This window comes from Mesoplodon densirostris, chromosome 15, assembly GCF_025265405.1.
Source record: "Mesoplodon densirostris isolate mMesDen1 chromosome 15, mMesDen1 primary haplotype, whole genome shotgun sequence".
NCBI classification, from domain to species: Eukaryota; Metazoa; Chordata; class Mammalia; order Artiodactyla; family Ziphiidae; genus Mesoplodon; species Mesoplodon densirostris.
In genome coordinates, this window is record NC_082675.1 from 15,175,567 (window position 1) to 15,188,513 (window position 12,947).

A 12,947-nucleotide genomic window follows, 5' to 3' on the forward strand; every position below is an offset into this window, starting at 1 on the left:
ATAAAACTAGTTGCAGCCACTGACATTTGAATTTCATATCATTTTCATGGGTCATGAAATCTTTTTTTTTTCCCAACCATTTGAAAATGTAAAAACCACTCAGCTCGTGAGCTGTGCAAAAGCAGGAAACCGGTGGATTTGACCCCCGGGCTGCAGTTCACCAGCCCCTGCCCTAATACCTTCTTAACCTGCCCATGGGGTAGGAGAGCAGTGGTGCCATGGGATGCCCAGTGTGGCCTATACAGAAATACTCGCCTCGTGGCATGTGCCGAGGTGCACACGTGTGTGCATACACACACACAGCACCAATCTGCTCGACCCACAAATGCCCTGTCTATATGCCTGTCATGCGGCCAGCGGAAGAAAGCCCAGATGTCAGGCTTGGACCACAAGGGAAGGGCCAGGCCTGGTCCCATGGGGGCTGCTGTTTGTTCAGCTGGTGCCCCATCACCTCTCCCCTGCTGGGCTGTTTTCATCACTCTCTACAGGGGGTGAGGTTCCCTTTGAAGCCCAGCAGGTCTGGAACCTAAGTGGCAGGGATGCTGTGACCCTGGTGTTCCTTTCACAGGCATATGACCAAACCCATTCCTAGGCAATTTCCAGATTTCTCCATGAGCTCACATGGCTGGGGGCAGGGGGAGGGCCACCTTTTGGACTGACTGGTGACGCCCGTTCTCTTCTCCCACTGCTGCTGGGGGCACTTATGGCTGCCTTCTGCCCATTCTGCAGATGGGACAGCTGAGGCTGGGTGAGGCCAGGCTGGGGACCATCCACAACTGCTGTCCCCACGACTCAAAGCACAGCTGTGCCTGGCACTCCCTAGCTGTCAGGCTGGAGTCACAGGTGGCGGCTGGTTTCAGCACCTTCCAAGCCTACATCATCCCTTCTCTGGGTAGCTGGGGCTCCACTCAGCCCTGGTGCCCTTATGGGAACATCCTGTCTGAAGACACACTTAGGCTGTTGGAGACCAGGTGAGGCCACCCAGTGGGAAGAGCAGCCATCACTGGGGAAGGCACCGCCAGAGTTTAGACTCCTAGGCAGGTCGTTGTATCGATGGAGAGACAGAGGCCCAGAGAGGGTGAGTGACTTGCCCAAAGTCACACAGTCCATCACTCTTCTGGAACCCAGGCCTCTCAGACAGGTCTCAAGGTGGAGAATAAGGTGACATTCAACGAGCCAGCTGAGAGAGTCCGCTCCCCCTTCTCCCTTGAGAGCTCTGACTTGTTGCCAGATTCTGTACCAAAGCAGGAACAGCCTGTGCAAGCCCAGAGGCCTCCAGGGCCCAGCTACCCGGTTACAGGACCCCTTGGGACCCTCTCACAGACAACCTGGAGGGCCCCAAGGGGCTGGGCCTGACACCAGGGACAAGAAGGGCGATGTGCGTTTGGACTGGGTGGGGTCCGTCCACTGGTGGCCGCAGGTCCAACTAGTCCCTACGTGGGTGTCTCCCACCACCACCTGCCACACTGCCTGCATCTCCACCCTTACAGATCCATCCTTTTGCCTCTGGCTGCTTGTCTGGTTCCTGGAGTCTCTTCTGGTACCATAAATTCATCATCACTTTTTTTTTTTTTTTTTTTTTTCTTTTTGCGGTATGCGGGCCTCTCACTGTTGTGGCCTCTCCCGTTGCGGAGCACAGGCTCCGGACGCGCAGGCCCAGCGGCCATGGCTCACGGGCCCAGCCGCTCCGCGGCATGTGGGATCCTCCCGGACCGGGGCACGAACCCGCGTCCCCTGCATCGGCAGGCGGACTCTCAACCACTGCGCCACCAGGGAGGCCCCTCATCGTCACTTTTATGGGACAGTCATTGGTGCCTGCTCAGTACCAGGCCCTGGGCTGGTGCCTAGGAACTCAGAAAGAAGGACAAGACCCCTGCCAAACTGACTTCAGGGTCTAGTGAAAGCAAAGACAAATATCAAGACATATCATGGGAATGGCAGTTGAACTCCTGGATTCAGATATAGATCTGAATTCCAGCCTGGCCCCTTGCTGGCTGTGTGACCATGCGCAAGCCCCTTAACCTCTCTGAGCCTCAGATCCCTGCTCTGTAAAATGGGAATAAGAATAGTTCCTACGTGAGAGGATTATTACCGTGAGGACCGAATGAGGTAATGCAGGTAAAAGCATGGAGAATATTACTTTGCTCGTAGTACTCACGTTGAAGTAGGAAGAAGACCTAAATACCTCATAGGAGAGGTACAGGTTGCCCTTGGCCAAGTGATGTGGGCAGTGTGTGCCTGGGGCCTCTGAGACGGAGGACTTTCTGGAGGAGGAATCCTCCAAGACTCTGTATGGTTTGAGGAACACTTCTGGCTAGAGGAAACCCAGGCCTGAGTGGAAAACGGAGGCAGTGACAGAAGTGGGAAGAGGTAAGGAGAGGAAGGGAGGCCTCTTGAGTCCCACCGGGCATGGCCGGGCTGCCAGCTGTCACCCTTTAGCGGCCAGGCCCCAGGGGACCCAGAGTCACACTGCAGGACCAGCCTCGTTAATCATGGGCCCTTGGAGGCCAGAGCTGAAGCAGGCTGGGCAGGGGCTGACGCAGGCCCTTCCTGACCCATTTTATACCTAGGGAAGGTGAGGCTCAGAGGGTGGGGAGCCACCTGCCCAAGCTAGGAAGAGATGGATCAGAGATTCAGATCTAGGTGGTCTGCAGCGCCCACCCTGCGCCAGGCCTGGCTGCCCCAGCACCTTGGACAGCGCCGCCCACCGCTGGACCACTCCTGTGGGGTGTGGGTGTGAGAGATCCTGGATCAAATCCTCCTCATAGCCTCTTCTCTCTCCTCTCAGGTACCCTGCCTCTCCTGCTCCCCTCTCCATCCTTTCCTGCTCTCTCCAACCCCCCGCTCCTCATCGGTCCAAGGGAGCTAGGGTCTGACCTAGAGATGAAGGAGGTGATGGAAGCTGTGATGCGGAAGTGTGGGGCTGGAGCAGGGGAGGTGATGGGGAAGGTGATGAGAGCCGTGGAGCGGGGGGCAGGGGGGCTGGGGAGGCGATGGGGACTCTGACTGGAGCTATTGATGGTGGGGTGGAGTTGGGGGTGTGATAAAAGGGGGCCGTGATGGGGAGGGTAATAATGGCTGTGATGGAGGGTAGCGAAGAAGGTGATAAGGAGTGAAAGGGGAGGCATGGGGGTTCTACAGAGGGGGTGATGGGGGATGTGATGGGAGGGTAATGAGGAGGGGCCAGGATGGGGAGGTGATGGGGCAGGACTGGTCACAGCGGAGCTGCCCATTCAGGCTGTGGGCAGGGGGATCCCTAGCTCCCTCCTCAGTGTGGTATGTTCAGGGTATGGAAGGTGCCCAGGGCCCTCCCACGCCTCCCTCCCCCCACATCTGTGTCTCCCTGGGCCTCCCTCCTTCCTCTCACTCCTGCATCACACCCAGTGGTAGCCACTCCGCAGGACAGCCTCCAGGTCCCAAGACTGTTGCCCCCCCCATGAGTCCCCCTGGCCTCCCAGTCCACAAAGGCACCCCACCAGCCGCCAGCTGCCCCTGGCTGATACCAGCTGAGAGCAAGGGGCCCCAAATCTGGAACTGGCTGCCTCAGGGAGCCTTGTTGGTGAGGCCCAGGCTCTAGATTCCCTCCTTCGCAGCTCTCTGGTAACTGTGGGGTGGGGCGAGGGTGTGAGGGGGTGCTGGCTTTTGACTTTGGGTAAACCACACTCTCTCCATGAGCCTCAGTTTCCTCCTCTGTAATATGGGCCCAACAACAGGACTATCTCATGGGATTGTGGTATTAATTTGTTCATTCATTCAGCAGCAATTTAATGAGCACCTACTATGGGCCAGACACCGTCCTAGGCACTAGGGATGCAGCAGTGAACAGGACAGATACAAATCGCTGCCCTCAAAGCCCTTGTGTTTTGGTAGGGGTGATGGGCATGATACAGGAGGCCAGACACCGAGGAGGTCTGGGATATGGGGCTGTTCCTGATCTTTGGGCTCCAGGAGCAGGGAGGCTGGAGACTGAGTCTCCCCCAGGTCCTGTGTAGCTGCATCCTTCCTCTGTTACCCTGGCCAAGCACATCTCCCTCTCTGGGCTCCTCCCATCGTCCCTCTGGAGCTGCTCCAGGCTGCCACCTCCACCTGCCTGAATAGCAGTGGCAGGCGGGTGATGGGCGATGGGAGGGAGTCTGGCACTGGGCCGTGGAGCTGAACGCCCTGAAATGCAGAACAAAGGAGGAAGCGATCAAAGAAGGCAGCGCTGGTGACCGGGACAGTCCTGCCAGCAGCTGCAGCGTAGCCACCTCTTCTGCCGGTGACAGGCTGGGCCCCGCCGCCACTGAGCCTTTGTCCCCTCTCCTGCCCACTGCAAGCAGGGTTCACCTGAAATTGCACATTTTGGAGCTCTCCCCAGGTTCCTCTCTTCTAGGGAACAAAGGTTCATTCATGCCAAAGTGTTAGTCACCTGGGGCTGTGAAAATAAGAGTCAAGGAGCCTGGGGTCAACATCTATCTCTAAGTTGTAGGTGATTTGGACAAAGCCGCTTTCGCTTTCTGGGTTCCAATTTCCCCATCTAGAAAGACGCTGAAAATTCAGATGCTTCCAGGGCCCAGGCAGCCAATAGAAGTGTGTGCAGTGGCTGGGAAGGTAACGGCATTCAACTGTTGTTCTCTAGCACCTGGTACACAGTAGGCACTCAGTAAATACTTGAAAACATGAATGGAGTGACTGTGACTCAGCTTCTGCTAACTGTTGCCAAGAAGACCAATCCTTGGGGCTGCCTCTTTGGATACTTGGTGATTTTTGAAATCCAGACTTGAGTGAGTCCACCCCAGTTTTTAAATGCCTGGTCATTATGTTTACAAGATGTAAATAGCGTGGCGCCCAAGACAAAATCAAATTCACCCTCAACTTGCAGTCTCCAGCCTAGTCATTTGTAGTCCTCAGGTAGGTTCACTTGTGTGTATTTGGTCATTCATTCATTCACCCACTCATTCATTCATTTAGCTAGCATTTTCCAAGTACCTACTTCCCTGTGCTCCTGGCTATGAAGGGATGCTAAGTTGGCTGAAAGCCAGCCCAACCTTTGAGAGGCTTCCAAGTTGGAGGGAACAGACGCCTCAACACTTAGTGAGCTCTGTGCTTTAATGGTGGTACTGTAGGTGGAAGGTGCTATGTGAGTCCCAAGGAGGGAGTGATCCTCCCTGAGGATGGCAGAGAAGATTTTAAGAGGACAGTGCTTGAGCTGAACCATGACAAGTGTGTAGGAACTCGGCAGGGAGGGAAGTGGGGTGGTGTGGGTTGAAGGACATTCCAGACAGAGGGAACAGCACGTGCAAATACACAGAGGCATAGCCATGCGTGATGTGTTCAGAGAATAACTAGAAGTTTGGTGTCGTTAGAGTGTGAGGCTGTGCGGACAGCTTGTAATGGGCCTTGAAGATGAGCTAAAGAGCTTAGACTGATTCCTTCCTAAGGGCACTAGGGAGCTATTGATGGCTGCTGGGCAGAGGAGTGATGTGGTCAGACTTGAGTTTGTGAAAGATCCTCTGGCTGCCTTAGGAGAATGCATTACAGGGTGCGAAAGGTGGAACCTGGGACACACGACGGAGGCTGCTGCAGTAGTCTAGGCAAGCAGTCATGGGGCTTGGACCAGGGTGGTGGCAGTGGAAGGCGGGGAGAAGTTCAAATCTGGCTGGGTTGAATCCTGGCTTAATAACTTAGCTGTGTGATTTGGGTAAATCACTTCACCTCTCTGTTTTGGCAATTGTACAAGGCAATGGTAATAATGGTACCTGTTCTGTAGAGTGCCATGTGGATTAAGAATTAACATGTGGGGCTTCCCTGGTGGCGCAGTGGTTGAGAGTTCGCCTGCCGATGCAGGGGACACGGGTTCGTGCCCCAGTCCGGGAGGATCCCACATGCCGCGGAGCGGCCGGGCCCGTGAACCATGGCTGCTGAGCCTGTGCGTCCGGAGCCTGTGCTCCGCAGCGGGAGAGGCCACAACAGTGAGAGGCCCGCATACCGCAAAAAAAATTTTTTTTTAAAGAATTAACATGTGAAACACTTAGCGCAGTACCTGGCACAGAGCAGACCCTCTGTGAGTGTTTACCATCATGATGAGGAGGAGGAGGAGGATGTCTGTTTCACAGATGAGGAAGCAGAGGCTTGGCAGGATCGGGGCAGCTGCCCAACACCACTGAGGGCTCCAGGAGATTGTGCTTCTTCTGCTTCCTACCCTCTCATTTCCGTCTCTCAGCTGCTGCTGCCGTGCGTGGGGGTCTGAACCCGAGTGTGTTGGAAGCCAGGTGACTGGGAAGCCACACACACAGCCCATAAACTGGGCAAAGCCAGCTTGCAGCTGCCAGCAGCCTCCAGAGCGAGGGCCTTTTGAAACCAATTTGAAGGTGGTAGCCTCTCCGAGTGCCGTGCAGCCCCTCAGCCTTCCCCAGGCAGGGCTGGGGACCCCCTCCCCTCTCCTGCCCAGCTGCCAGCAGACCCTGGGGAGCCTGGGCCAGCTTCAAATGTGCAGAAACCGCTAATGGGCCGTGGCTCTGTTGACAAGTCCCCTGGGAGAGTCTGGAGGGAAACAGAACACTGCGGGATTATCGATCACAGGGCGGGAGGGAGAGGGAGGTGCCCCGGGTCCACAGACTGCAGTTCGAATCCCAGCCCAGCCACCACCCCCAGGTGGACCTCCAAGTCCTCCCAAGGAGCCTCAGTTTCCCCATCTGCCAAATGGGGCTAACAATAGTGCACAAAACCTCTAGAGCTATTGCGAGGACTGGAGGGTGCACATAAGCCCTTAGCACAGTAGCTGGCACAGAAGAATTCGATAAAGCAGGATGATTATTGTTATTGCTGTCAGGGGGTTGGCCAGCCACGCAGATAATCAGTCGAGGGGTTAAGGGAGAGGGCTGCTATTCCAGAAGGTCATGTAACAGTCTGGGTTTGAACCTCAGCTGTGTCCCTTAATTACCGTGTAACCTCCATGCCTCAGTTTCCTCCCCTGGAACGTGGGCTAGTACAAGTGGAGCAGTGAAGGGAACATCTGGAACCGGGTGGCCTTGGGATGGCTTCTGGCTGGACCACTTCCTTGCAGATAACCTTGGACATGTTCCTACCCTGCTCTGTGCCTCTATTTCCTTGCCTCTAAAATGGGATGGTGAATTCCCTGGCGGTCCAGTGGCTAAGACTCGGTGCTTTCACTGCCGGGGCCTAAGTTCCATCCCTTGTCAGGGAACTAAGATCCCTCAAGCTCCGCAGCGCGGCCAAAAAAAAAATAAAATAAAATGGGATGGTAATATCCCTACCTCATAGGGCCATTGTGAGGATTAAATGACTTCACATGAGCCTGGGCCACAGAAGTGTGTTCTCTGAGCGAGAATGAAGGTTATGATGACTTCTGGGTTGGGGGAGGAATCAGGAAACTACCCCATTGGGGCCTGGCATCCAGTGGGTGTTGAACTCATGCTTAACCCACTGCCCAACCCCCAGTCACAGGCCTCAGCCAGCAGCGGGACTCCCCCCACCTGACAGGATGTCCCATGACTGCCTCCCACGGGCCCCCCTTCCCGTCAGGGTCTGGGTGCCCCCAAACTGAGGTCACTTCCCTCCGGGAAGCCACCCCCAGAGGGAGTGGTTTGTTGCTGGGCCTTGGGACTGGCTCAGCCCAGGGAGGAACACTTTGGAGACTAGAGGGGCAGACAGGAGGGCTCAGAACCCTCCCGTCTCTCTACAGAGTCAGCTTTTTCTTAAAGCCAAAAGCTGGAGGGCTGAGACACCCACACACCCCGCCTTCAGGCAGAGGGGTCAGATCAGGACCACGTTCTCCAGCCAGAAACCTCTCACGGTGAAACAACTGAGGGCAAAGCTGAGGTAGTGAGTTCCCCGTCGCTGGAGGTATCCTAGGCTGGGCTACCACTTGGCTGAGTTAAACCCCTTAGAACCAGTCTAACCTGGCCTTCCCTTTGCTCTGTGAATAAAGCATTATCCCCAACCCTCCCAAGGTTTCACTCTTCTGGGACCTCAGCTGTCTCCTGTAAAACGGGAATAATTCTGGTCCCTCCCTAGAAGGAACCGTGTGAGGATAAAATGAGTTAGTGCAAGGAAAGTGCTGAACACAGCCTCTGGCACGTAGTGGGGACTCAGTAAACGTTAGCTTTATTGGTATTGCTGTAGCTGCTGTCTTCCCCCCCTCCGTCCCCCATCCCCCGTCCCCCGTCCCCCGTCCCCCCTCTCTGCTTCTCCCTGTTTCCTGGCCTAGCTCTCTCGTTCTCCCTGACTGTCCCTGACTATCTCAGTCTCTAGGCTTCAGGATTCTGTTTCTTGGTTTTAATATTTATTTATTTATGTATTTATTCTGGTTGCACTGGGTCTTAGTTGCGGCATGCCGGATCTAGTTCCCCGACCAGGGATCGAACCCGGGCCCCCTGCACTGGGAGCATGGAGTCTTACCCACTGGACCACCAGGGAAGTCCCAGGATTCTGTTTCTTTCTCCTGTGTCTGCCTTAGCATTTCCCATTTTGATCTCGGCCCTCTGTGCATGTGTGTCTCTGTCTCTGTGCCTCTCCCTCCCTCTTTTTTTTTTTTTTTTAAGATTTTTTTTTATGTGGACCATTTTTTTAAAGTCTTTATTGAATTTGTTACAATATTGTTTCTGTTTTATGCTTTGGTTTTTTTGGCTGCGAGGCATGTGGGATCTTAGCTCCCTGACCAGGGATCGAACCCGCACCCTCCGCATTGGAAAGTGAAGTCTTAACCACTGGACCGCCAGGGAAGTCCCCTCTCTCCCTGTCTCTTGCTCCCTCCACCTGTGTCTTGATCTCTCTTTGGTTGTCTCTGCCCCAGGCATGAACTGGTCACTGGCTGCAGTGGCCGCAGCCGTCCCCACACCCGGTCTCCAGGGGCCCAGCTCCTGCAATCCTCCAGCTGACATTTGGCCAAAGCCCCTTTCCCCTCAGTTCAGCTGGAACAAGATTGGAATTTTTCAACCAAACATTCCTAAGAAATGAAGGAGGGGGTGGGGGGACAGGGAACAAAAGCAGACACAGAAACAGGCCCAGAAATAGTACATGCTTGACACAGGTTCCTAACTGCCATGGGGACACAGACCAGTGGTGGCCAGTGCAGCTGGGTACCCGTGAGGCCACAGAAGGGGAGTAGACACAGCAGAGCCGGTCCATGTTAGAAAGACCAGCCGTGCATCCAGGCCACCAGTCTGAGGCCCTTCCCATCTCCCAGGCTGAGGAACCTCCAGCCTCATCTTAGACCCATTGTTCTGGCCGAAAATCTAGGCCAGGGCCACTGGGGAAGAGAAAGAGTGTTTCCGCTGCTGCTCCCTTGGAAATCTGGAGATCGCAGCCCAGGCAGGTCACCAGGGAACCAGCTGGCCCCCCTCGGCCTGGTCCACGGCCAGCGTGAGCTGGGAGGTGGACGGACAGGCAGGCAGGCAGCACTGGGCGCTTCAGGGTGCAGGGCCCAGCGGGGAGGACGGCAGCTGCCCTAATTACTCCAGCTCGCCAGGTTCCGATCTCGTTTGAAAAGGACTCCAGGGACGCAGCCTTTAATAACTACCAGTAAACAGGCAGGAAAATCAATACCTGCTAAATAGAGCCCTGGAGAGAGGGACGCCTGGGCCGGCTGGCCCTGAGCTGGCTGGGAGGAGCTCTCAGAGTCCTTTGTTACAGAGCTGGCCAATGCTGACCTTAGGAACCCTGTCCCTCCTTCCCCGGGGACCCCTTGTGCACTCTGGCCTCTGCTCCGGTCTGCACTCCCTCTCTATCAAGACCAGCCCCTCCTCTTTCCCACTCCCTCTGAGCCCCGACCTATGCCAAGTAGGTTGCCTGTTTCAGTTGCAGATGCCTCATTTGCGCCTTGTGCCTAGTGCTGGGAACAAAAACATAGATCTGACCTGGTCCTTATCCTCCTGAAAGTCATCAACCAGTGAGGGAGATTAAGAACAAAAACAGATCACTTAATGATAGTGCAAAGATATACATGCAGTAAAAAGCTGCATGTGCTAGCTACAGCAGCAGAACGGGAAAGCACTTCCTGGAGGAGGTGGGCATGTAGAGGGTTTTGTTGGGTGAGTAGGAGTTTGCCAAGTGTCCAAGGGCTGGGAAAAGGTGAATGTGGGTAATGTATATAATAATAACAGCGTCTTAGCTAACGTTCCTCAAGCACTTACTGTAGCCAAGAGCTCTGCCAAGCACCTATGATGTGCATTATCTTACTTTGCCCCACAGTAATTCCCTGGGGGTGGGTATTAATACCCCATTTGACAGATGAAGACACTGAGGCTAAATGTGGAGCCAGGACTGGCATATGGCCTCTGAGACTTCTGAGTTGTTTCTCTCAACCACTTCACTCTGCCCCTCCCGCCCCTGACCCTGGCCTGCCCAGCTCAAGACCTGGCACACAGAGGTGATTAAATATAGCAAGTTCCCACCCCCTGCCTTCCCATTCAGGGGTTACACCTTCCATGTAACACAGCACCCCAACCCTTAACTGGGAGGCTAATGGTGGTACTTTGGACACATCGGACCTGAAGATCATCTGTCACAAGACCTCATTTTGCAGATGAGGAAACTGAGGCTCTAAGCGGGGGAGACCAGGACTCAGGAGCAGAGTGGGAACAGGAACCCAGATTTTCCCTCTAACTAATCCCCTCTCGGGCCTGCCCTGGAAGAACACCATTGTCAAGGAAAAAGTCAATATGCGCACGCTGCTAAATTAAAATGATAAAACAAACTGGAGAATGAGGCTGCCCTGGAGGCCTGGGAGGGGGCAGTTTTCATATGATTGACTGGCACATTACAGAAGCCTGGGGACTCCACGCCCACCACGCCTCTCTCATTACAGCTACAGCTCTGTGCCTCGATTTCCCCAGCTCTCGGAGTCTGGGAGGTTGGCAGGGAGCAGTGGGTAGCTCGTAGCCCTTGGGCTTCGAGCAGAGGACTAGCTGTTTCAGCCCTGGGTCAGGACCCAAGTGAAGGTCAGATAGAGTCTGTGCCCAGGAGAGAGAAGCTTAAGCAAGGCAGGGGAAGGAGGGGGTCCTCAGGATGGACCATGATGGGTCCTCATCCATCTGGCTGCAGATTCCAGGGCCAGGCACCCTGGGGTTTTGCCAGTTGACAGTGGAAACACTCCCCATGTAGGGAGGGCCCACTGCGTGCTAGGCACTGTGCTAGGCGCAGAGGATAGAGACTTGAGTAAAGCAGGCAAGATCCCTGACTTTGTACGGGGGAGACAGAGTAAAGCAAGTCTGCAGATGAATGTATCATGCAGATAGCACTGAGTGCCAGGAAGAGAGATAGAGCAAAGGAAGAGGATGGCCGTGGAGGGCAATGGAAGGGTGGCGTTTCCAGTGAGGGGATGTTTGAACAGAGACCTAAAAGAAAGGAGGGGGAAAACTGTGAGAACGTCTGCGAGTGGCTAGGTCATGTTCCAGGGGGAGGGGACAGCAAATGCAAAGGGCCTGAGGCTGGACGTTGTTTCAGATGTTTGAGGAACAGCAATGGGACCAGGGAGTGAGTGAGAGGTGGGCTTTATAGACCTGTGGGACTTTGTAGAGGCTTTATAGACAATGTGGTGCTTTGTAGGTCATGGCCAGGACTTTGACTCCAAGTAAGCAGGGAACCACGGGAGAATTTTGAGCCGAAGAAGAACGTGATCTGACTTGCACTGAATGAGATCCCTCTGGCTGCCGTGTGGGGAAGAGACGACAGAAGGCAAGGACTGAAGCAGTGACCAGTAATGAGTCTACTGCAATAGTCCAGGCAAGAGAAACACAGTGGCTTGGACCAGGTCGATTTGGTGCGATGGGGAGAGGGAGACGTGGTCAGATGTGGGATGTATTTGAAGATAGAGACCACTGGATTTACTGATAGATTGGACGTGGGGTGTGACATGAGAAGTCAGGGATGGGTCCAAGGATTGGGGGCTTGGGGCTTGAGCAAAAGGAAGGATGGAGCTGCCAGTCACTGCAACAAGGAAGGCTTCAGGAGGAGCAGGTTTGGGGCGGAGGAAGATCACAGCTCCGCTCTGGCAGAGCTGAGTTCGGGAAGCCCATTGGACCTGCATGGAAAGGTGCAGAGGGAGCGTCTGGATACACAAGTCTGGCTCTAAGGGGAGAGGATATTGGAATCATCAGAGTAGAGACACTATTTGTCTTGATGGATCCTTTTAGCAACCTTATAAGGAAGGTCTGCTTGTGCCCATTTTAGAGATGATAAAACTGAGGCTCAGAGCCATTGAGTCGCCTGACCACAGACACACAGCTGGAAAGTTGGGCAGTTGGGGCTTGAAATGAGGTCTGTCTGCCTCCCAGCCCTGGTGCCCCACCCAGACCCTGTGCTCTGTGGGTACTCTCACCAAATCCTCCCAGCAGCCCCGTGTGAGAGGGGAGGGGCTGGATTATCATCACCTTCATTTTCGAGATGGGGCCACCGAGACTTAGGGAGACTTAAGGGACTTGCCCACAGTTGAGGAGCAGTCAAGCATGCAGCCTTCCTGCCAGTGTGCCACGTGAACCAAAAGAAACTCTCCACACTGGCCCCAAGGCACGGAGCAGGCTAAAGGCACTGAGAAGTCTTGCAGCCCGGACCTTGTTCATCTCTTTTTAACCCAGTGTCCATGGAGCCTTGCTCTCAGGAAGCATCTAGAATTGGGAAGCATGGAGCAGAGGTTGGGAGCCAAATTTCAGGACCCCCGTTTTCAAACTGGGAGCATGAATACCCACCCGGCTGGGGTCGTCACGTGGTTATGTTCATTTTGAATGACGGCTCAGCACGAAGCCCTCCACAGAGCAGACAGGCAGCATGTTTGCTAAAAGAAGGAACAAATAAACAAACAGATGCATGAAAAAAGGAATAAATACGTGGATGAAGGAATGGACCGATGCAAGGATAGCAAAAGGTGTAAAAGAATAAAATAACTGAACTCAGAATGGATCAGTATCTGAACTAATGAATTCATTCCCACATTCAGCAAATATCTAGTG

At 54.5% G+C, this 12,947-nt stretch overlaps 1 protein-coding gene across 1 annotated transcript in view; it reads left to right on the forward strand.

The window, feature by feature from the left end:
* Positions 1–12,947, forward strand: part of DTX1 (deltex E3 ubiquitin ligase 1) — a 35,511-nt gene that overhangs the window by 3,674 nt on the left and 18,890 nt on the right. The window lies entirely within an intron of this gene.